Below are 23883 nucleotides of genomic sequence, written 5' to 3'. Positions count from 1 at the left end.
AGCTACAATAATTCATATAGATAAACCCGACAAAAAACCTCATAAAACACATTAATAAAGATAGAAAAACTCTTGAAAAAGCTTTTATTTACTGTTATAGGCTGTTGCAAAAAATTCTACACTTGAAAATCGAGAAATCTGAATACACAAGCGCATACAGAATGTGCCAAAACCCCAAAAAAGACTCGTGGGCTGCAGATTTCCAACGTTGATGAGAAATTTGTGAGGAAAACACTAATTTCTAGGTCCAAAACTGAATTTTGACCTCTTCTTGCTTCTCCTTTGTCATGCAATCCCAGAACGTGGCTTCTCTCCCCTCTTTCACTTAGAAACTCGCTTTCCTTTCGTAAATGGTCATTTGTCCTCAAACTACCCAACTTACACACCAGAGCTGCCACTATTTTTTACTTACTATATTTACAATGCATAATGTTACAAAGTGCCTCTACCAAGGCTTTAAGATCTTTTTAAACAAGAGCCATCCGTACATTTTATACAAAGAAAGAAAATCGTTTTCTAAAATCGCCCAACAACGTTTTTGAAACCTTGTGTTTCTGATCATCGCATTCCCTAGAAGACAAAATTTTATACTTCATTGGTTCTCATCTATTCTATTTCAAGTTTCAAACTTCAAGTAAGCTATCAATTCTCTAGCAACATAATACACCTAATGCATGTCTTACTCTAAAGATTGACATGTTGTGCAAAGTGCATGAGCATATAGTTTCCATCTAGGTATGTCCGTATATATACAGAACTTATAAAACCTTTTGGAAGGCATTTCAGAAGTAGGCCAAAACCTTTGAAATTGATCTAATCAAGAGCTAGGATTAGACTTTTTTCTATGCTAAAAAGGTTCTTATACCACTTGTTACATTATGGTGGAGACATTACAATATCACTTACAATGATAGAGAAAATAAATCATTGCATCCCTTGAGAAAATATAGGTTTCATTGACCCTCATACATGAGCATTGCAAGAGGTTACATCATGATATGATACATCATTCCATGTCTCATAAGTCCTGGGTGCACTCTAGCACGTGGTTTCACATAGGTGCATATAGGCTATCACATCAATTATGCCAAGTAGACATCAATGTCACAGCCCCAACAATCAAAAGAATGAATCTATCTTCTTGTACCAAGCTCAAGGAGCTTGCTTGGCTGCAGAGTCTCTTCTCACAACTTGCAAATTTTGTCTCTCAATCTTAGAGCCTCACAATCGTGAGGTTATCTCTCATATACCTTCTGCAAATCACCGTCAAAAAACGTGGGTTAGGTCCATACCAGCAATTATAACTTGAGGGCAAGAATAGGTTGTATTCTATCGCTGAACAATGGGGCAAGATGTCAGGTGCAGCGGAAGTGTTTATGGATTTAGCTCGAATCTAGGTACTCGGCACAAACACAAGGGAGACTTTACTTCACTTGAAAGAATTGAACTGAACTGAAAGAAAGAGACGAGAGAGAGAGAGAGAGAGAGAGAGAGAGAGAGAGAGAGAGAGAGAAGACACGGTATGTCCGGTCCCAAACCCTCAAGGGCGCCCTTGCTCTATTGCCATAGCAAGTTCTTTCTTTATTCTTGCACCATGGGTCATGATGCTATGATGCTAAGTGAGGACTATGTCGAGGACGACGGCAAGATCTGTTGGGTTGCTGGGTGAAATCTGAAAACGCTAAGTCTTCTGGCCGTGGATCATAGTAACATGGAACGGCAGGTCGGGGTCGCGAACAAGGACGTGATGGCAAAAGTTAGGAAACAGGGACGGGGCGAAGCGGCAAAAAACAAAAAAGAAGTTTTTTTTGGCATTTTTTGACCCACACACATAGAGCATAACTTGAACCACAAACTTACACTAAATAGACCAAAGACATGAGTCATATAGACGCAAATGTGCTAATAAAACATCGATGGCACGAGAATCGAGATGGACACAAAATGAAAAGTACATGCCACAAAGGCTCAAAATGAGTCAAATTTCAATGTTAGTTTTTCAAATTTTAAAAGTTGACTGTTGACTAATGTTCCCTGCCGTCCCCGGACGTTCAGGTTGCGTTCCCATCTGGCAGGCAGTCTGCCATCCGTCCCCGTCCCGGATCCGGGCGTCCCCCGTCTCTAGCCTCCATCCCCTGTTAATATGCTGTGGATCTGCTACTGCGGAGCTAATCTGCAACTGCCGAGTCGTACAAGGCTGGGAATGCGAAAACGCTGGCTAATTGGGGCTGAAATTGCAAAACACTAGGACTGTTTTGGGCTGAAAATAAACTGCTGAAAGATCTGCAACAAGGTGGCACTTGTGGCAAGGATTTGCTACTGGATGGGGTCGGGCTCAACGAGGCTAAGGGCTGAAAACTGAAAACGCTAGCAAATCTGGGCTGAATCTGCAAAACGCTAGGCAACCGGCGAGGATCTGCAAAAACGCCAAGGCTACCGCTGGATCTGCAAACGTTGATGAAGGCTGAAAATGCTGATGCTGTCAACTTCAAAAAATACTGATGTCGATCGTCCTTCAAAGACATGGCGATGAAGATGGGCACTGGTTCTGGATGCTCCATACTGAGGGTACTAAGAGGCTAAGAAGTCCGGGTAGGGACGCGAAGCTTCCTTCAAGGTAAAAAAATAGGCAGTTCTTGGGGTTCCTTGGTCCTTGGTTCTTCTTGGATTCTTTAGGTTCTTCTCTTGAGTACGTGAAGCCGAAGCACACACAAAGCTCTCATACCAATGTCAGGTGCAACAGAAGTGTTAATGGATTTAGCTCGGATCTAGGTACTCGGCACAAACACAAGGGACACTTTACTTCACTTGAAAGAACTGAATTGAACTGAAAGAAAGAGGACACGAGAGAGAGAGAGAGAGAGAGAGAGAGAGAGAGAGGACACAGTATGTCGGGTCCAAACCCTCAAGGGCCCCCTTGCTTTGTTGCCAGAGCAAGTACTTTCTTTATTCTTGCACCATGGGTCATAATGCTATGATGCTAAGTGAGGACTATGTCGACGATGACAACGATGATGTCAACGACGACGATCATGAAGGTGTTGACGACGACGGCAAGATCTGCTAGGTTGATGGCTGAAATGTGAAAACGCTAGGTCTTCCTGCTATGGATCTACTATTGTGGCGGTACTGCGGGGCTGATCTGCAACTGCCGAGTCGTGCAAGGCTGGGTGGGAATGCAAAAACGCTGGCTGATCTAGGCTGAAATTGCAAAACGCTAGGACTGTTTTGGGCTGAAAATGAACTGCTGGCAGATCTGCACCAAGGTGGCACTTGCGGCGAGGATCTGCTACTGGATGGGGTCGGGTAACACTCGGGTTCAACGAGGCTAAGGGCTGAAAACTGAAAATGCAGCAGATCTAGGCTGAATCTGCAAAACGCTAGGCAACCGGCGAGGATCTACAAAGACGACAAGGCTACCTCTGAATCTGCAAACGTTTAGGAAGTCTGAAAACGCTGATGCTGTCAACTTCCAAAAACGCTGGCTGGCTCTATGAGAAAACGCTGGGGAGGGTCTGTGCACTGCTGCCTGTGCTCTCCTTCTATCTCTTCTGCCTCTATTGAGCGATTCTGTGCAAGAGAGGGTATGCAACTATGACCGGCCTGGACATGCACGTCCTGCTAGAGGCTCACAAAGGTGCCAAGATCAGTCCTAAGCTAAGACTCGTGCTAGACTATGGCAGAAGCATGTCCACGAGGCGCAAGTGAAGTGCCCACGTGACACAAGAAAGATTTACATCACGGCAATCCACACAGTTCGGAACCAAGGTCTCATCATTCTCAATTTTGAGCCATTGAGGTAAGCCCTTAACTACCAATCAAGTTTTATGCATATTCCACAAACTAATCAAGTTGTACTCAGCCTTGCAGACCCACTTGGAACCAATGACCTTTTACTTAGCTGCCCAAGGAAACAACTTCCACATACCATATCGCTCAATCGAGTCCAACTCACCTTGCGGACATCAAGGCACAATTCACTTGTAACAAGCTCTACATCCATCTCAATAAATCTGTCCTAGTGATTATCTTTAGATTTTAGATTTACAAGTGTATACAGTATTTTGCAACATAAAAAAAGGTCTAAACTTACAAGCCTCAAGAAAGGATACAACACTTAAAACAAAACGCACTACTAAGAGAGTCTTAACACACACAAAATGCTATAAAATATCAAAAATCAAAATCGAGAAACTTACTTTACTGAAACTTCATACAAACTCTCAACTTTAGACCATTTTAAATCAAGAATAAGATACTGCAAAAACTTCATTCCTAAATGTCAACATCATACAAACGAAGATAAGACAAAAGCAAAAATTCTGAAATCCTACTAAAGATAACAGATTCGAATGAGATTCTACAACGTTTAGAACCCAAACGAGGAATTCCATGGCAAAGTTAATCACAATTTCAAATTTCAATACTTGATAACATACGATCTTAACTTCACCTGCTTGTCCAAACATGAAGTAAAGACCATCACCTTTGCCATGCATAGCTTGGACAACACCTACACCATGCCTACTCACACCATTTGTAGATGCAGGTTTGTATGGAGTTAGTTCCTAATTAGAGCTTATTTTCTTAAACCAACAAACCAGGTTTATGTCCACCCCCACTAGTTTGAGCCATTTAACCACACCAAAAAAGCCTAAAAGTACTCCATGGCAAAGGTTATAAAAATCATCACACTCTACACCCTTACTAGCTCAAAAAAATTCGTTTACCATGATATAAAACTGTTTTGGAAGTGCCACTTACATCTACATTGGCCACAGTTCTGAAAAACTAAGGAAGTAAAATTATCATGTGCTCTCAGACCCCAGACAGAAGAACAAAAGCAATGAAGGGTTGCAGCCAAATAAATTCTGATTAAAACAAGAGAGACATACCAAAATAGCTCAATGAGCCCTAATTTTGGAGCCATCAGAGCTCTCAAGAACAAGGTCTGAGAATTGCTCAGACATGGCTTCAGGTGCCCAATTGCAGAGGAAGGCAATGCGGGCGTTGAGCTCTTCAATCTCTTTCTTGAGGGCGGCCTCTGCTTTAGAAGCTTCCTCATAGCACTCATGGCAGGTATCACCCCCACGAAGAGGACAGTAGAGCTCCTTGCAAGAGACGCACAGTTTTCCATCCCCTCCATGATTCTGGTGATGATGCTGATGCTGATGCTGCTGGCGTCCTCTTGACCTTAACGCAGCCCCTGCACCTTGCCTGTGAAGGTGATGGTGGACACGGTGGAACTGTGTGTGTTCTTGTAAACGGTGATATCCATCTTCGTCTTCCTCCTCCTCATAACTGTTCTGATGAGGATCCTGCTCATTGTCTACAGAATGGCCATCATCCTCATCGTCCTCGTCTTCATCATCCTCGTGGTCGTGGTGGTATGGAAGCTTGCTGGCTATGGCTATGGCTGGTTGCAGGCACTCTGGCACCCATTCGGCCCAGTCCACAGAAGAGGATGAAGAGGCTGATTTTCTGTGCGAGACACGCTACGAACGCTCCATTACATATACACAAGAAGATTTAGAAATTTTCTCATGTAGGAAAACGGAGTCTTTCTTAGTGTTTTTCATGCAATGCATAACATGATGAGCTTCTGCTCGAGAGGCACCGCATACCTAGCTAGGTATGCGGCGCCTCCCTCACAGAAGCTCATGATGTTGAGGTAAGTCACAATGTGGGAAATATTGTGAGAATTTGTCCAAAACTTCCTGTGATAGCTGAGTGAGAGACAAAGAGACGTTCTTCATATTTGATGAATTGGACCTGCGCCAGGGGCGCTGACATGTATTCACATCTCAACATTCTACTCCTCAAAGGCGTGTCCAATCAAGCTTTTCCATGTACTTAAAAACAACATGAGCAAGAGCTACTTGATGTTGTTTTTTGTAGCAAATTGCACACATCCCGTGCGAATCGATACGAACGTCCTTATGAGCGCACAAGGTCGCTTGGCCGCCTTTGAACCCATGTCCCGGGTCACAAAAGAATAAAGACTCAATCGACCAAGCTAGCTACTTGATGTTGTTAACACATTTTGAAGTTTGGCAGCAAGAAATTTCCATGAATACATCATCCCATCTAACCCATACCTAAAGACAAAACCCATACGACAAGATGAAGATTCATAGTGGCCTACATGAAACTTACAAAGAGAGACAGAGAGAGAGACTGCAAAGATCCCGTAAAGGGCACGCATGCAGGGTACACCCTTATACAAAAAAATGGGTGGCTTGTTTCTAGGCAAGCATTTCCTAGCAAGCATTGTTTCACCCATGGCAAGCTTTTTTTGCAAGAAAAATTATGTGTAAAAGCTCATAATTTACTGGAAAAGTGGATAAAGTGGGGCTTCATCAAATCAAAGAGCCACCTTCATAAATTCAACATGGCTAAAGCTGGTTACATGGTCGTGGGGCAGCATGTACTCCACTACTGCATACAAGGGTAGGTCAAATATTGGCTGAGGACATTGTGAACCTCCTCAACGGAGAATAGGTTGATGAAAAAGCATATGCTCATTTTGTCTCAAGCCTAGCACACAAAGAAAAACAACATACAAATGTTTACTAGAAGATAAGGCTTTTCTTGCTCTTCAAGCTCTGCAAAGTCGGGACAAGTACAAGATGGCTCTTTTTTAATCTCCACATTGTAGATGTGGCCCTCTAGTGCATTACTATTTAAAAGCAACTTGAAAATCTTGTGAGCTTTCTCCACTCACATCACTTCCTTTGTGATCTCGCTTTCATCTCAAGTGCCTTTCTTATTCGCTTGGTTGCCTCCTTTGAGATTGATAACTCGTATCTCACTCAAATCCCATTGCAAATACTTGTAATTGTGTTACTTCCACCTCCCTCATAAAGGCACCTTCATTGGTTGAATATGTTGTGGGTGTTGCAACATTGGTTGTCTCCACCATGTGCCACCTCTCAAGCAAGCACTTGACTTCTTCCTCTATTAAATTAGTCTCTATAGCTATTGGCCATATGCTCGATGTAGGATGCAACCATGGACATGTTGTGTTCCATTCTAACAATGGATCACATGAAGGGCAACACTACATAATTTCTCGTTGAAGTCCATTAGGATGCTTACGATAGTCCTCAAATGAAGGTGTGGGAATTCCTTTGACACACCCTACAATAACCATTTTTGCACCTGATTTTTCCACTCTTTGTGCCACCACATGTTACCTTGGAGGCAATTGGGATATGTCATATCATACAAAAAGCCTCATTGTCTTTTGGCTCTACCACATACTCCTCCTTGCTCTCCGATTTCCTAATGGGAGTAATGTCAAAAAACTTGATCTTCCTAGGGATTCCTTTAGATTGTTCGCTTTGGGTGTGCACATTGTACTTTAGTCGATGGTTGGAATCATCCTCGATATCCTTTGTTTCCTCTTGTGGTGGGCGGACTCGCAATCATCCATCAAAAGGACTTGCCTTCGATATACAAGACGTCCTTCAATGAATTTTTTTACCATCCTCACAACCTTCATTGGAGTTATGGTTTCATTGTTCATGAACTAAGACCCAAGTCAATGTGCTTTCCCAAGCACTGATAAGAAATAGTCTTTGTGCTTTACATTATAGAATTTTCCATGTTTGTTGTGCAGTGTCATATAGTGAGATCTTCCTTCAAAACCCTTCCCATGTCATATAGTCATATAGTATTTTCCATGTTTGGTGTGCAATGTCATATAGTGAGAGTTTGCTTTGATCTTTGACCTCCTGAACAGCGGGTGCCACATGTTTTTTCAAAAGGGAAAACAACGCCTCCCAACAGAGAAAGAGCGTTATAAGAGAAGATTTAGTAGAAGGTTGTGCGGTCATGGCTCCACACCCCAAGGATCCATAGGGTTGGAGGCAGGTTTGCTCCCCCACGGAATTAGATCTTCCTTCTAACCCTTCCCATGTAATCCAACTACCATGCTTAAACTCTAAGGAGTTCATGTGTGGAGTGTCCATCTCTTTCGGGCCTCCCTTTATTTGCTACAGCCGAGCATGTGAAATACCCAAATAACATGCTACAAGACATAAAACCAATCAAACTGCATACTTGGCATTACCACAAGCACATAATCGATGACGTATGCGAACAGAGAGAGACCGAGAACGAGAGAGCGCAATAGAGCGCGTGCAAGCACACCTCCTAGAGCAAAGTTCTACGTCGGCACTGTGAGAGAGAAGAGAGGAGAGGAGAGAAGAACAACGCAGACACTGGGTGCAATCTCCCCCCGTGCAAGAGTGACCATTTCCCTCTTGCACGTATTTGTTTTATAGATTTCTTAAATGGTCAAAATGAGTACAAACTGTTCGGCCGGTCATAAATGGCCGAAGCACTTGAATAATAAAAAATATACATAAAATGTGATATCCTTCTGCATAGTCCATTATCTGCTGATGCCTTTTCCACCTGTCAGCTGTAATAAAGAGTAAAATAACAATTCCATTACATACCTCTCCGTTGGAAAGCAACTGTCCTCAGTTGCGAAGATAAAAATCTGCAAACCATACTTGTCAAAAACAGTGATTAGAAATCTGTATCAAAACTACAACATAGGAAAAGAAAAATTCCTAAAATTAGACAATATTGCTTATGCCTGCCGTCATCCACATACTGCCTATTCTAGTGTCCCATACCACTAGAATAAGTAGTATATGTCATATCCTGATAAATCAAGATATCATTGGTCACAATCATCATTTAATAAATCAATGCCCATCAATCTCAAGTGTACTTCCACAAAAATTGTCGCGACAAAAAATCATCAGATATCCTGTTCCAAATCCAATTCCAAATCAAAATCCAAATCCAAATATTTGCCAACATATACCCAGTGTAAATCCAAATATCCTTCAATTTGTAAACCCGGGAACAGAAGGATGCTAAGGACAGTGGTGGCCAACCACTGCAGCATGAGTCTGTGATCGGTGTTGCCTAAATTGGCGAATCGACACCAACAAAATCTGCTGCCTAAATCGGTGGATCTGCACTAATGCTGCCTAAATCGGCGAATCTGCATTTGGTATTGTTTAAAATCATGAATTTGTAATTTGTCATGTGTTGTCTGAATCGGTGTAATTGTACCAAGATGAGTATTTACATACTACCTAAATCGGCGAATCTGTGTGCCTGTGTGAACAATGGACTAGACAAGACATAAAGGAGAAAAAAAAATATTTACTATGTTGTTGACATCACAGTGCAGTATATCAAAGCACTTACAAATTGTTGTGCACTATCCCATAGCACCGTAGCTGACATGAGTAGCTGCATAGCTTATAGACAAGTCATGTTAGTAAAAATTCCTTGCAGTACAATTAGAAGCCATGATCTTAGTATTGGTTGGAGTATTCAGCTGAGCAGATAATTCAGAGACAGGAAATAGGAACAGAGGAGTGATGTATTTGAGGTACATACCAACAGGATGTAAGAAGTGATTCCATTTAAGAAGTACTAGTGATGACATGAGAGATGTTTGGTTTCCGAAGACATTGTCGGTAAAGCAAATATGAAAAGAGGAGCGAGGTTAATGTACATACCTTGAGGGTATATTGCATCAGAAATATATAAACCAGTGTGTGCGTGGATAATCATAACTTGCATCCCAGGCTTTGTCAAACATAACTTCTTTGTACAAGCTATGGAGAACATGACTATGAAACTTGCACCATAGTATAATTAACAAATCCAAAATATGTTAGTGTTGTGTGAGTAGTTTGAGTTGAAATAAAAGAATATCCCGCCTAACGAGAATTTGCTTCAATATTAGTGTTTGATCACACATTTAAAACGTACAGTGTGGGCACCTTGATTTGAAAATTGCAAAGTTAAAAAATAAATTAAACTGGAACACAAAGAAAAAGTTATCCAGTACCCTGCGGTAAGGGAAATGTGAGACAACTTAGCGGAAAGAAAATTTTGCAACTGTAACGGAATAACATAGATAAACGAAAGTAATAATTAAGCAAAAAATTTAGGAAAGCAAATCTGATTTGTTTGTATAGCGCAATGTAGGAGACAACTGTAACGAGCAAAAGTCATTTACAATGATTAGCCTTGGAAACTGAGATGGAATTTGTAATGGAATTGATATTTTATGATTTAATGCAGCTAACTGGTGGAAAAGACTTGATCGGACTAGCCTATGTGAGAGGATATAACATTTATATTGTACATTTTATTATTCAAGCGCTCTTTATGAGCTTCGGCCATTTATGTCCGGCCGGCCAAGTTTGTACCCACTTTGAGCATTCAAGAAATCTATAAATTAAATACATGCAAGAGGGAAATGCTCACTCTTGCAAGGGGGGAGATTGCACCCATTGTCTGCGTTATTCTTCTTCTCTCTCCCCTCTTCTCTCTCGCGGTCCCGGCGTAGCACTCCGCTCTAGGAGGTACGAATGCACGCTCTCTATTGCACTCTCGCTCTCGTTCTCTCTCTATCCGTGTATCTTGCGATTATGCGCTTGTGGATGTGCTAGGTATGCAGAATATTCTGTTTTATGCGATTTATTGTGTTATTTTGGGTATTTTGCAGGGAAGCCACGGTTCCCCGCTGTAGCAGTGATATCAGAGCTTTATGCTACGATTTGGATAACGAATAGCCGGTCATCCCGGGTAGAACTCCATGATTTGCCTCCAACAAATCATGGATCATTACAATTTTATTTTTTTTCTCTTCAGCTAAGTTACATCACCCCTTCTACGCTATTAATTTTTATTTTTTTTTCGTCTCTAAGCTTCTGCTGCAATATTCAAAAACCTGAACATTAGTCTTTCATCATTTTAAGGGCATTGATGTAATCATACTACTTATATATAATAAATATCCGTATTATTTCATATTATAAGCTTGGCAATCAAGTGGGAATATGGGAAACTTAGTAAACTAGTTTAATAAATCATAAGATAACTATCAATGCTAGAAAACATTGTTAGGAACACGGGGTAATTATCTTATAAATAGATAATTAGTTTATCTATTTAACTAGGCAAAAAAGTGTAAAATTAGCTATAATTTTAAAGGAAAAATTAGTTAACTAGCTTAGATAATTACATAGTAATTACCAAAGTTAAAAAACATCATTAGTAACCCGAGGTAATTAGCACATGCACAATTAATTAGCTTATCTATTTAATTAGGCTAAAAATGTCTAAAAGTAGCTTTAATTTTAAAGGCGAGATTAGTTAATTAGCTTAGATAATTATAAATAAATTACCAGAGTTTAGAAACATCATTAGTAAGCTGAGGTAATTAGCACATGCACCTAGTTGTAATATTTGTAATATTAAAGGGGAAATTATTTAATTAGCTTAGATAATTACATACTAATTATCAAAGTTAGAAAACATAATTAGTAAGGTGAGATAATTAGCATATGCATAGATAATTTGTTTATCTATTTAGTTAAGCTAAAAATGTTTGAAAATATCTATAACTTGAAAGAAAAAACTAGTTAATTAGCTTAGATAATTACACAATAATTATCAAAGTTAGTATACATCATTAGTAAGCCACGGTAATTAGTATATACAAGTAATTATTTTATCTATTTAATTAAGCTAAGATATCTAAAATTATCTATAAATTAAAAAGAAAAATTAGTTAATTAGCTTAAATAATTACACAGTAATTATCAGAGTTAGTATACATCATTAATAATCCAAACTAATTAAAATATACACAAATAATTAATTCATCTATTTAATTAAGCTAAAAAATGTAAAATTAGCTATACATTAAAAGAAGAAATTAGTTAATTAGCTTAGATAATTACACAATAATTATCAAAGTTATTATAAATCATTAGTAAGTCGAAGTAATTAGCATATACACAAATAATTAGTTTATCTATTTAATTAATCTAAAAATATTTAATATTATCTATAAATTAAAAGGAAAAATTAGTTAATTATCTTAGATAATTACACAATAATTATCAAAGTTAGTATAAAATTATAAGTAACATGAAGTAATTAGAATATATACAGATAATTATTTTATCTATTTAATTAAGCTAAGAATATCTAAAATTAGCTATAAATTAAAAGAAGAAATTAGTTAATTAGCTTAGATAATTACACAATAATTATCAGAGTTAGTATATATCTTTAGTAAACCAGAATAATTAGCATATACACAGATAATTAGTTTATCTATTTAATTAGCTCAAAAATATCTAAAATTGATTATAAATTAAAAGGGAAAATTAGTTAATTAGCTTATAATTACACAGTAATTATCAGAGTTATTAAATATCATTAATAAGCTAGGGTAACTAGTCTATGCTCAAATATTTAGTTCATCTATTTAATTAAGCCGTAAATGTGTAAAATTAACTATAAAATGAAAGATGAAATTAATTAATTAGCTTAGATAGTTACATAGGAATTATCAGAGTTAGTAAACATTGTCAGTAGGCTGGGGTAATTATTTTAAGCACAAATAATTATTTTACCTATTTAATTAAGATATAATTGATTGATTTTTGTGGTAAATTAAAGAGGAAAAATAGTAAATTGGTAAAGATAATTATATGGAAATTATCAAAGTTAGAAAATATCACTAGAAATTTGGAAAACTTAGACCAAAATTACTTAAGAAAATTAAGTAATGACAATAGCTCAAGAACCCCGTTTTTGACTAAAAGTTAATTAAGATAAATAGTTGATACCTCTAAAAGTATATAGGAAAATTACTAAAAGAAATAAATATCGTTAAGAAGTTAAGATTATAAATTCATTACGAAATAATGAATGTATTAAATATTAAGTAAAAAATAAGCCTTTTTAGGCTGAAATAAGAGGAGAAAATTAGTAAAAGAAAAATACTTTATAGAGTGGTCGGTATCAGATTGTTAATGTTTTATCTGATAAATAGATGTCCTTTTATAAGGATATAATCATGGCTCGAAAGAGAACCCGAGCAAATCCTCAATCCGATGAGGATGATACTATTCCCAAGAGGGCTAGAGCATCTTTCAATCATGAGGCCGAGCCTAGTAGTAGACCTACACATGAAAGTATTCATGTTCCGACATGACAGCAGATGCCTGACCAATCTCTGGTGGATTTTCCATTATTAATTTAAGTTTTCAATAATTCATGTTCTTATTATAAGTGTTAACATTGCGTATGTAAGGAGCGAGTAAGGAATTAGGGATTGAATAATTGGCTGAAAATGGAAGGTGTCTTCCAAGAAACCAACGTACATTTGTTTATAAATTAGGAAATAATTATTTTGGGATAGACTGGTTGATTTAGGAAAGATATGATTGATCATCCTTAAGACAACTTGTCTCAAGACACCTCCGACTCCTTGGTATATATGTTGATGAATAATGATGGCATTTCAGTCATGGATAAGTCGATTACTCCCATGAACAGTGAGTTTTTACTCTGTCATGTCTTGATGTTTCTACATAAGTTAGGCTACTATTTTGTATCCTAGGGGAGCCGCTTGGTTGCATGGGTAACTAGTTTTGGTGTACGGGCACCCGAAACTTTGGTGATATTTTCACCCGGAACTATGAATAAGGAATGGGTGTTGTTTTGTCATCTTTAGGTGATCTTGAGACAAGTCGTGTATGGGTCAGGCTTTTCAAGGAGTATTCTAAGTGACTGTACCTTGTTTTAAGTTTAAAGATGTTTGTATGTAAAAGAATGTTTTACAATACTGATTTCTATGCTTGTTTTAATGAATCGCTATGTTGGAAAGCTAAAAGAAACGATTATTTTAAATGTTCAAAGAGTGTGATAGTAATTAAACAATAAAGAAGCATGTGTGAGTGTGGGGTGGTAAGTGGGGATTGACTCAGGTTGTCGATCATGGACGGGTGGACCTGATTAGTCAAGTAACTATCCATCCCCGCACAATAAAAATGTTCAGAAGACTTCTTCAATTGGAAGAGGAGTTCACCAACAGCTGTGCCCTCACATCTACTAGCGGGAAAAAAGTGTTGGTTGAGAATACCCTAGCCCAAATTGGTGAAGTATAGGACCGCAAAAGTTTTTAAATTTAGTGTCTTTTCTAGTTTTTCCACTGTGAGATAGGACTAGGTCTTCTTCTAGGGCTATAGTCCCAAGCCATTGTCAATGGCAAAGGTCTATTCCCTGGATTCTTTTTTTGAGACTCTGATTTTAATAGTCCTGGAGACCTGTCAAGGACCCCCATCACGACTTCAGTGTCGACGGGTCGGGGACCTCTCATTTGTTAAAGGCTATGGGGAAGTCAAAGTGTAGAGAAAATGGTGGGGCTGAAGCCAAATATGGAGGCTTTCATGGAATTTTGACAGAGCAAAAATCTAGTTGCTGAGCAAGAAATGGGGAGCTTCCAAATTGGTGTCAAAAAAGTCATTTTAACAAGGTCTTGGGGTGATTGGTTTGACCCCAAAGGGTTGCAGTGAATGTAGAGCTTCCATGTGGCATGTCCAAAATCCCACACGTGGGGGGTTCATCTAGGAAGCAAGGGTATTTGTACTAGGGCATGACAAGTCTTGAGAGAAGAGAAGATAGCCATAGCCATATCCTACCAAACTGTTGGATAATATGTGCTCAAAGATGTAGAGAAGGAATTGCTCACCAATTGGGGTATGACAATGTTGATGGAAGTAGCAAAGATACCCATTGATATGTATATAATTAAACAGGTGATGTCACTCCATCAACTGTAATGGAAGGTTAATTCCATCCGGGAGTATTGTCTAAAGATGTTTTGGCAGTCCACATCTCCATACTATTGGGTTGTAGTCGCCATTGAATATACAAGCACCAAATCACCCTTCTAAAACTCCTTGTTATCAATTTTGAGTTAAAAGACCTATTTTCTTGCATTTTAGCAAAAATATGTGAGCAATTGCAGCAAGATGTTCACCTAATTTCTCAAAGTGCTGAACAAGACAAACCAGCAATTCATGTCCAATCTAATAAAATTGTTTTGCAACTCTTATAATTTCTCAAAGTGCTTCAAGACAAACAAGCAATGCATGTACATTATACTAAAACTGTTGTGCAACTCTTAGAATTTGGATAAAAGTTTGTAGAGGTAGAATTGCATATGAGCCAAATACGATTGGAGAAAGTTATGTTGCATGAAATTTAATACACAACTCTATATGGTCGTAAGAGTAATATGTGTAATTGCATTTCCCAATTAGTATTAGTTGGGACTAATCTTAATATCTTCTTTTTATGTTCTTCCTTAATATAATGTTTGTATGTCCTACTTTTTTATTTATTTTCTACCAAGGAATAATTGAGTGCTTCTATTTCTATGTCTCTCTATTTTCGTTTGTTCATTCTCTTTGGGAATGTCCTATTAGATATATAATTTTTTCACTATCTTTGGGAATGTTCTATTAGATAGAACATTGTATGTCTCTCTATTTGCATTTCTTCATTGTCTCTGGGAATATCCTATTAGCTAGGTAGTCACCAACCCACTATCTTCCTCATTTTGAGACCATCACAACTTGAAACAACATAACTAATGGTATTGAATCTACTTGATGACATTAACTCAAATTTTCCACATAAGCATTCGCATCTTATTGTTATGTGTGAGCTTTGTTGCACCTACGTGTGTGTGTGAACACCCTCTACCTGTGTGGAAGCTTAATTAGACATGGCGAGTGTGAACTTCCTCTTACGTGTGTAAAGTATAGCCTATTGGATATGTCAGGCCTAAGGTAGGATTGGGTAGGCCAGGGGTCGGGACGCTCATGCAATTCAAGGGGCTATATTTAGCATGCCAAGGGTCTATATATGGCATGAATATGTGGAGAGTTGCATGCATCAACGCCCTGTCTCTTAGATTGGTATCAGAGCTCAAGATAGAGAAGCACTCATGGAGGAGGAGGAAGAAATAGGGTGTGGAAGTCCTGGCATGATGATTCGCTCTTTGTCTCTCACTTTGATGCTATGTCCCTCATCTCAAGTTGCCACAGCATGGGTAGAGCCCCTTTTACGAGGAGGGTTCTCGTCTTGGTGGGCAGCACGGGCAGGGGCCCTTACAAGGAGGGGCACCAAATTGACCTACATAGTAGAGGAAAAGGCTGGCATAAGGGGAGAGTTTTTTGTTAATGTGAAGAAGACAAGAAAGCTACTCATCGCCCCTCCCCCCCTTCCCTTTGTTGTCTATCAACTTGCATGTGGCCACCATCGTTGTATGACATTTTTTTTCTTAAAAAAATCAGTGGGTGACCTAAGCCACCTAAGTATTGTAGCCCACTATAAGGACTGTAAAATTTGGTTGGGTCGCCATGTAGCCCTTGAAGCTTCACAGTGTTTGACGTGGAAATTTTAAAAATTTTGAATTGCACCAAACAAAAATCTTGAAGCCTTGGGGATTGTGTGGCTCAGGGTCAACAATCAATGGTCAGAGCCCATGGTTGGAGCACATCTGCAAGATTGAAGGCTTTTGGCCACAAGCAACTGTTCAAGTTTAGGCATCACCTCACGCATGGCTAGATATTTGATTCCCAAACGAGCAAAGAAAGACGACGGCAAAGAGAAACCAGATCACAACTTGGTGAACAACAATGAAAGCACATTAATATCGATGGAAACCTAAGCAAACCCTATGGTTAGTCAAGAAAGCTTAATAAAACAAGGTAATAACTATCTAACGCTATTTAAATGAAAACATGATTGAGAATTCATTATTTTTCATCATTTAAACTCGATAGTGAAGTCCTGTTTCACCATAAATTTGATTCATTGGTTGTCTGAAAGCCTTTAGTGAAAGTTTTTAAGTTGATTACAAAAATGGCATATGCATTTTTAGATCAAGCATTGGGCTGGGAGATGAATATTTAATTGCTAGCCAAAATTTCAATTTATTATATCTATGGTATTGTCAAGGACATTTTCCTATATGTGTGTGTTTGCAAATTAATAAAAAATGTATTGTGAACATTGTTGGAAAGTTGATAAAGTAAGAAAAGGAAATTTATACGTAAACATGTCAAAAAACGTCTCTAAAAGTAACGATTGTGACAATGTATAGCAATACATTAAACATTTTGACCTAGTTAGAGGGCTGTTGTGCTTTTGGGCTACAAAACTTGGGATCACTCATTTTTGGTGCATCCACAATAAAGCCTAGCCATTCAGAATAGCACCTTTGCTACATCAGAATCCTCCGACATAAGGTTTTTTAGTATGCTTGAAAATCAAAAGTTTGGCTGTGCATGTATGAATGTACCACCCCTTTGATTGAGAAAGACCAAAGTCTAAAAATAGAGATAATAACTTCAAATTTGCACCACATCAATAATAGAAAAATAAGAAAACAAGGTCAGTATTGCACATCCACAACCTCTCTGTAGAGTTCCATACTCAAACTCCAACATAATATGCTCTCCTTTCTTGTTTAGGATTTTTTGCTATGGTACTACGTGCTTCGGCACCGCCATGATTGTTTCCTATGATCTCTCCTATGTACGTGGCATCCCTATCATAGCTGCTTCTTAGCCATGAGTTTGTCACTATCTCTGCATCCATAACTCTTGGCTTTATGTGATGGCATCTTAGCCCGCTTCTCTTTCTCAAGCTTTGCTTCCTCCACTAGGAACTTCCTCATTCCACAATCGCTTCTCTACTTCAAGGTTGATGGGCGCATTTCTCCCACCATCTTTCTCCAATGTGCATACTTTTCCCATCTCTGACTCCATCAATTTTCCATCCCAAGTTTTTCCAAATAGCCTCTCACATGAGAAATTGTGATGTTCTACTCATAAGCCCTTTCTCCTCTGTCCCCTTCTTGTTTCACACTATCTATCCACCAAGCGCTTTCTTACCTTGCATTCTACCAGACTTTCAATCCTTGACTCTTTGCTACACCTATAATCTGTGTGAGATTCCTTCAAGATTTTAACTCCTATATTCATCTTCTATCCTCGATTCAACCCCATTGTTAATGCCTCTATTTGCTATTGCAGCATCTTTCTTGCTTCTTTTTTACTACTCTAGCATGTCCCCTTCTCTTGAACAATGCTTGTACTCCTTCAAGTTTTGTTTTTTATGCGAAAACCACTTTGTTGGCTTTGACTAACACCATTGGTTCACACATTTCTCTCTCCATCTTCTACACTTCTTTGTCTCCTTTCTTGATTTGCATCTCACTTACTTAAAAAATCTATCTCATTTCCTGTAGCTTCATTTCTAGCTTCTCCCAATGGACACACCAAATGAAGGTATGCCTTCTAAGCACCAATAAACATACAAACCAAGTCCAATCTTGAAAAATATACACAAGGAGCTTGGCTCCTAGCCACAAAATCTGCAACAATATACTAAAGAGACACACACAAAGGCCTCTCTCTCTCTCTCTCTCTCTCTCTCTCTCTCTCTCTCTCTCTCTCTCTCTCTCTATCATGCTCTTGCTATGTGTTTCAATGTTCTATGGCTATCATTGTATAATCTTGGTAGGCAAGTGGGCCAACTCTATCTCTAGTGTGAGAGCCATGAGCCGTATCCAGATTTTGTGCAGGATGGTGGTGTAAAGTATTATTAATTCTTGTTTGACGTAGTAGTGAGAGTGGAATGCATGAAAAAATAAGTAAATAAAGCAATCAAGTCCAACATAACTACAAAAAAAGTCAAAATAAAGTACAAAACAAACAAAAAGAATGCATGGAAAGAAACAACAATAAAAATTTTGGAAATTCAAAAGATTTGACATTACTTTGAGGCGATGACTTCCACTTTGTTGTAAATGCTAGTATATTTTCTATAATATACGGGTTAATTAGTTCTACCTATATAGAGATCTATCACCATGGAAGGGGTGTTGTTCTTGTAATTAAACAATAATAAATTTATTGTCTAGACTAGGGTAGTTTATAGTTATTGGATTAATTAATCACCTTGATTATCTATTCTTAGTTTCTATTGGTGAGGTTTGAGTTTTTTATTGGTAATTCTCTATAGATGTTGGTTAGTGAGGGTATATATGCATACTATGCTATCAATTTATTGCACTATGTTTAGTGCTTATTAATTTGTCATTTTTTGACTCATTGCATGCTTGCTTGTCTAATTGATTGATTGATTTAATGAATGGATATAGACAAAAATATCATTCATGTTTTATAGCAAGTTAGAATGACCAAACTATAGTGTTTTGTGTGATGTGCATGAGGACGCTCGCATTTGAGGAGAAAAGAAAGTTTTTTCTTTTCAAAAGTTACAGTCAAATGTGCCTGCAAATTTGGGGGGTTTGCAGTGCCATATAAGCAAATTAAAGTGTAGCACATCTGTATTGTTTGTCAAGGACAAATTCTCATTTCAGTGGGGGAGGAATGTCAACCCCTAAACATTTTCATTGATTGTATCAAGCTAGGGTTAAAATTAGCTACTTTAGGACCATGTTTAAGATTGCTTTTGTTAGATTTAATTTTTCTCTAATAATATTTATGAGTTTTGTGCATTGTAGGAGCATATACATCTAATTAGCTTCATTAGTATCGTGTTTAAGCTTGCTTTTGTCAATTTTACTTATTGTCAAATAATATTTATGAGCTCCATTTGGAAGCACACTCGTGATGGGTATTAGCCTAAAACTATGGCCTAAACCTATGAGTTCCATTTGAAAGCACACTCGTGATGGGTATTAGCCTAAACCTATGGCCATAGTACTAGATTCCATAAGTTGTTGCTAGTCTCTTTCTAGTCAATCTTGTAGGGTAATATCTATATAAGAAGAGGAAATTTAAATAACTATCATTACACAAGTGTGAAGATTGGATATCTTGGTTGCCCATCTTTAAGGATAAATCTAGAGTTTGAGACTTGTTGATGTAAAGTTTTGAAGTCTTTTGGGACCGTCTTTACGATCGTGTGAGAATGTGAGTTTAAAGAAGATATCAAAAAAATGTTTTCTTATGTGTTTCAACATGCCTCATCATGGGAGATGTGGGCAACAAAATTCATGGGACCCGAAGAAGTGGTTGCTAGAGAGGAACTAAGAGAGAGAAAGAAATTTTAAGCTCGAGAGACTATTGTCAAGATAGATCTTAAAGGATTGTCCTTATGACATTAAAATTTATCCTCTTAAGAGAGTGAGTGTGGGATCAAGACTTAAATACCTTAATTGATTTTGTTTTATTTTAATAAGGAACCAACAAGTTAAAAAGAAATTGAAATTTTCCAGTTCTAATCTAGAACATTATGAGGGAAGAGTCATGGGATGCATGGGGGTTGCCAGAGAGAGAAAAATAAAAGCGGGGGAGGAGAAAGAGAGTTGAGGGGGGTTGCATGGATGTGCATCTTCCCATGTGGAGGGTGCATTGTCCCGTGTGTAGAGAGTGAGAAAAAAAAGAGCTTTGTCATTGTGTAGCAGTAAGCAAGAGCAAGAAAGGGGAGAGGAGATTGACAACAGAGTGGGAAAGGTTTTTTGTGTGAGTGTGTGTATGTGTGTATTTAATTGTGTGTGTGTGTGTGTGTGTGTGTGTGTGTGTGAGAGAGAGAGAGAGAGAGAGAGAGAGAGAGAGAGAGAGAGGAATCACCACAGGAATTCAAGAGCGAGGGAAAGCTAGATGTAGAATTGAGTAGGTTTGGAGCAGTGTTCCTTATGTGTGTGTGTGTGTGTGTGTGTGTGTGTGTGTGTGTGTTTTTTGATGATGCATTCTTGTGTGTATGCTTGATATAGTATATGTGTGTATGAGAATTAGTCAGAGAAAGAGAGAACCATTCCACGTAGCATAGAAATTTAGAGCAAGAAGAAAGAGAAATAAGTTGATTAAAGAGAGAGTAAGAAATTGATCGGAAGGCAAATTAACATAGGTGGGGTGTGTGTGTGTGTATGTCAGCATGTGGGGTGTGTGTGGGTGTGTGTTCAAGGGTGTGTTTGTGCGAGAGTTGTATGTGTATTTGGGTGTATGAGCCAAAAAGGGAAATTGTGAGAGAAAGAGATATAGAGAGAATCGATGGTAGTATAGAAACCTACTAGAGATGTAGAAAGAGACCAAGACAAAGAAGTAGAGCTAGAGAGATGTATGAGGATGTATTAGCATACATGATTGTGTGCGTGTATAAGTGGGAAGATTGTGTGTGTATCAGGTAGCAAGAAACATTGAAAATATTTGAGTGTCATGGGCAAGAAAGAAGAAGAGAAATTATGTTCTAGAGAGAGAACCATTTCAATAGTGAAAGAGAGAATTCTCAATTTTCAAACAAGTAAAGGAAAACCGACAAAGATGAACGAGATCAGAACTTGGTGAACAACGATGAAAGCTGTCAGGACAAGGGTTCTGTAGGGGCAAGGCCCAAACCTAAGGACTAGGATGGTCATGGACTTCGGCCAAGGGCCTGGCTAGACAGTGTGGACAGGGGATCCGTCTAGGGCAAGGGGCTAGGAGCCTGCCTATATAATGGGGGGTTGGGAGGAGGATCTCAGGCCTAGCTTCCCTAGTTCTTACACTGGTATCAGAGCTTAGGTGGCCTAGGAGGTCTCTCTTCCACTCTCTCTCTAAGTGTTCTCACTTTTGGCTCCTAAAAGGAGGGCTTTAAGGTGTGAACCGTGATCTTTTTAGAGATTTTCCCAAAATAGCAATCGTTTTTGTCTATTTCGGGTACCGTTTCCCGATTGGGACGCCTCTGTGTGGTGCACGAAACTGCGCAAGCTTGGGCTTGGGAGGACGGCCATGGCTTCAATGGTTGGATTCCAAGAGATCTTGGTCTAATTGCTGCTGTGCAAGGCGCACACACCTCCCCATCCTTCCACGATTTCTCAACACGCTGTCTGCACAGAAATCGTCAAATTTCGTTTTCTTTTTCACATGGCATGGCCAAAGATTTTGGTTTTTTGATCCTTTTCCCTTCTTGGTGGTCTTTCCCACAAGAACGGCAAGTCACAAGCAAGAACCTCCTTGATCGGTGCAAGCATCAAGCCATGTCGGCTTTCCCTTTGAGCTTGACGGCTCACGATTCCGCTCAGTCCTTGCAGAATTTCCAGATTTTTGAATTTTTACACTTGTGACGGTTTCGCTTGGCGTTTATGCACCATAATCGTTCGCCGATTACGGAAGCTTTCAATTATCAAGCTTCTTCAAAGCGGTGACGATTCAACCATCTCGACTACAAGATTTCAATCCTCTTGCAAGCCAACGACGATTTTTCGAGGTTTGCTTTCTACACCGATTTTGCAAGTTGTTTCTTCTTTAACGGTCAGTTGCTACGACGCACAAGTGGAGTTAGCAAGGCTCCTATACTTTGCGAGTGCTCTCAATATCAGGTATTTTTTCTGAGTACTTCTTTCACCGCACTCTGTAGCCATGGATTCGTATATCAACATGACATTTGATTTTGAGCAAAGTACTCCTGATGCTACCGGATCCTCTCAAGGAGAGTACCCACGACGCTACGGCAGGAGAAGATACTTACAAATTCCTCGATATTCAAGAATTTCGTGCACTTCAGACACGCATGACAATCTTGGATGAAAATATCAAAGCTTTAAATGAAAATGTTACTAAACTTTCCACATTAGTAATTCAATTAATGCATTAGCAGTCTAAGAGTCTTGCTGACACCCACATGCATGAGCACGTTGGCACACAAGGGCAAGGCCCAATTAATGATACGTTGCATACTCTCACTGCCAAAGAGGTGGATGACTTGTTAAAGAACTTTAAACGACCAGTCTTTAAGGGCGAAGACCGAGACCGCAATAAGGATGCAGTGAACATCTTTCTCAGCAAATGGGATGGAATTCACGCCTTACGGCGTACTCCGGATGCATTCAGAGCTCTACAGACGAGCTTAACTCTGGAAGGCAAGGCCTACAAATGGTGGATGTCTCTCAAGGAGAAGAACATCAAGAGTTGGGTAGCCTTTGAAGCAATGTTTAGCAAGGAATTTTTGCCTACAAACGAGGGCGATCGGAATTGGACGGCTTGGGACACATGTTCCATGCGCCAATACCCATCACTCCTTGAATATATCTCTCACTATCGGGATGTTATCCTCAAGTTGGAAGGCTTGGATACCTTTCAACAAGTACGAGGGCTCATACGAGGTCTGACACCCGAGCTTAAGAAGTATGTCAAGACCCAAGACCCTAAAACACTTGAGGAAGCCATAGTGAAAGCACATATTCATGATGACTCTGATGAGAAGAAACCACATAATAGTAATGTGCCTGCTAGTATACATGGTAATACACGCACTCAGTACGGGCACAACAAAAGAAAATTTCTAGTTGCTAATTTAGATGCATCTAAAAAACCCAAGGGGTCCAGGGTTCCTCTCTTTCTTGAGGATTTTGATAAAGCCATGAAAGAGAAGTTATGTTTTCAGTGTTTAGGAAGAGGTCATGGAAAAAAGGATTGTCCCAACGGGAAATCTGCTGCTCAGGGGAAGGAGAAAGCAGTGCACACGGTGCACCTACTGCCTCTTGAGTCTTCCTCAAAATTCTCCACAATGGAAGTAACACACATTGAGGTGGTGCATCAATGCTGTCTCACAGCTTCCATGTGGCAACAAACCTTTGGACCACATGAGTTAGTACGTATGCACGAATATCTGCAAGGGCACAAGGTGCACATCTTGGTAGATGATAGTGCTACTCACAATTTCATCAATTATGGATTGGTGAAAAAGCTCAAACTGCCTCAAACTCCGAGTACCCACCGCTACAAGGTAGCAATGATGAATGGACATGATACTGAAATATGCGATACTCAATGCGGAGCTGTTCCATTGGAAGTACAAGGGTACTCTACTTGTTTGGATTTTCAGGTTATAAACATGGAAAGGGCTGATGTGGTTCTTGGTAGGGAGTGGTTGCATAGCCTAGGACCATCACTGAAGCGTAGCTATGAGCACAACAACTTGATATTTGAATCCCATGGCGCACATGTGTTGTTGTTA

General features: G+C 39.0%; 1 pseudogene across 1 annotated transcript; it reads right to left on the bottom strand.

Moving 5' to 3' along the window:
- Positions 1-801: 801 nt before the first annotated feature.
- LOC147464685 (uncharacterized) lies at positions 802-5977 on the bottom strand (annotated as a pseudogene). Its single transcript, XR_015188588.1, has 4 exons — positions 5880-5977; positions 5715-5772; positions 4896-5495; positions 802-1253 (listed from the first exon to the last, which is right to left on the bottom strand). The product of XR_015188588.1 is annotated as an uncharacterized LOC147464685 (transcript).
- Between the last annotated feature and the right edge of the window lie 17906 nt (positions 5978-23883).

Source organism: Adiantum capillus-veneris, chromosome 1 (genome assembly GCF_014529385.1).
Source record: "Adiantum capillus-veneris isolate H3 chromosome 1, ASM1452938v2, whole genome shotgun sequence".
In the NCBI taxonomy this organism is placed as follows: domain Eukaryota; kingdom Viridiplantae; phylum Streptophyta; class Polypodiopsida; order Polypodiales; family Pteridaceae; genus Adiantum; species Adiantum capillus-veneris.
Note: the sequence above shows the minus strand (reverse complement) of the source record. Positions and strands in the feature narration are given on the sequence as shown.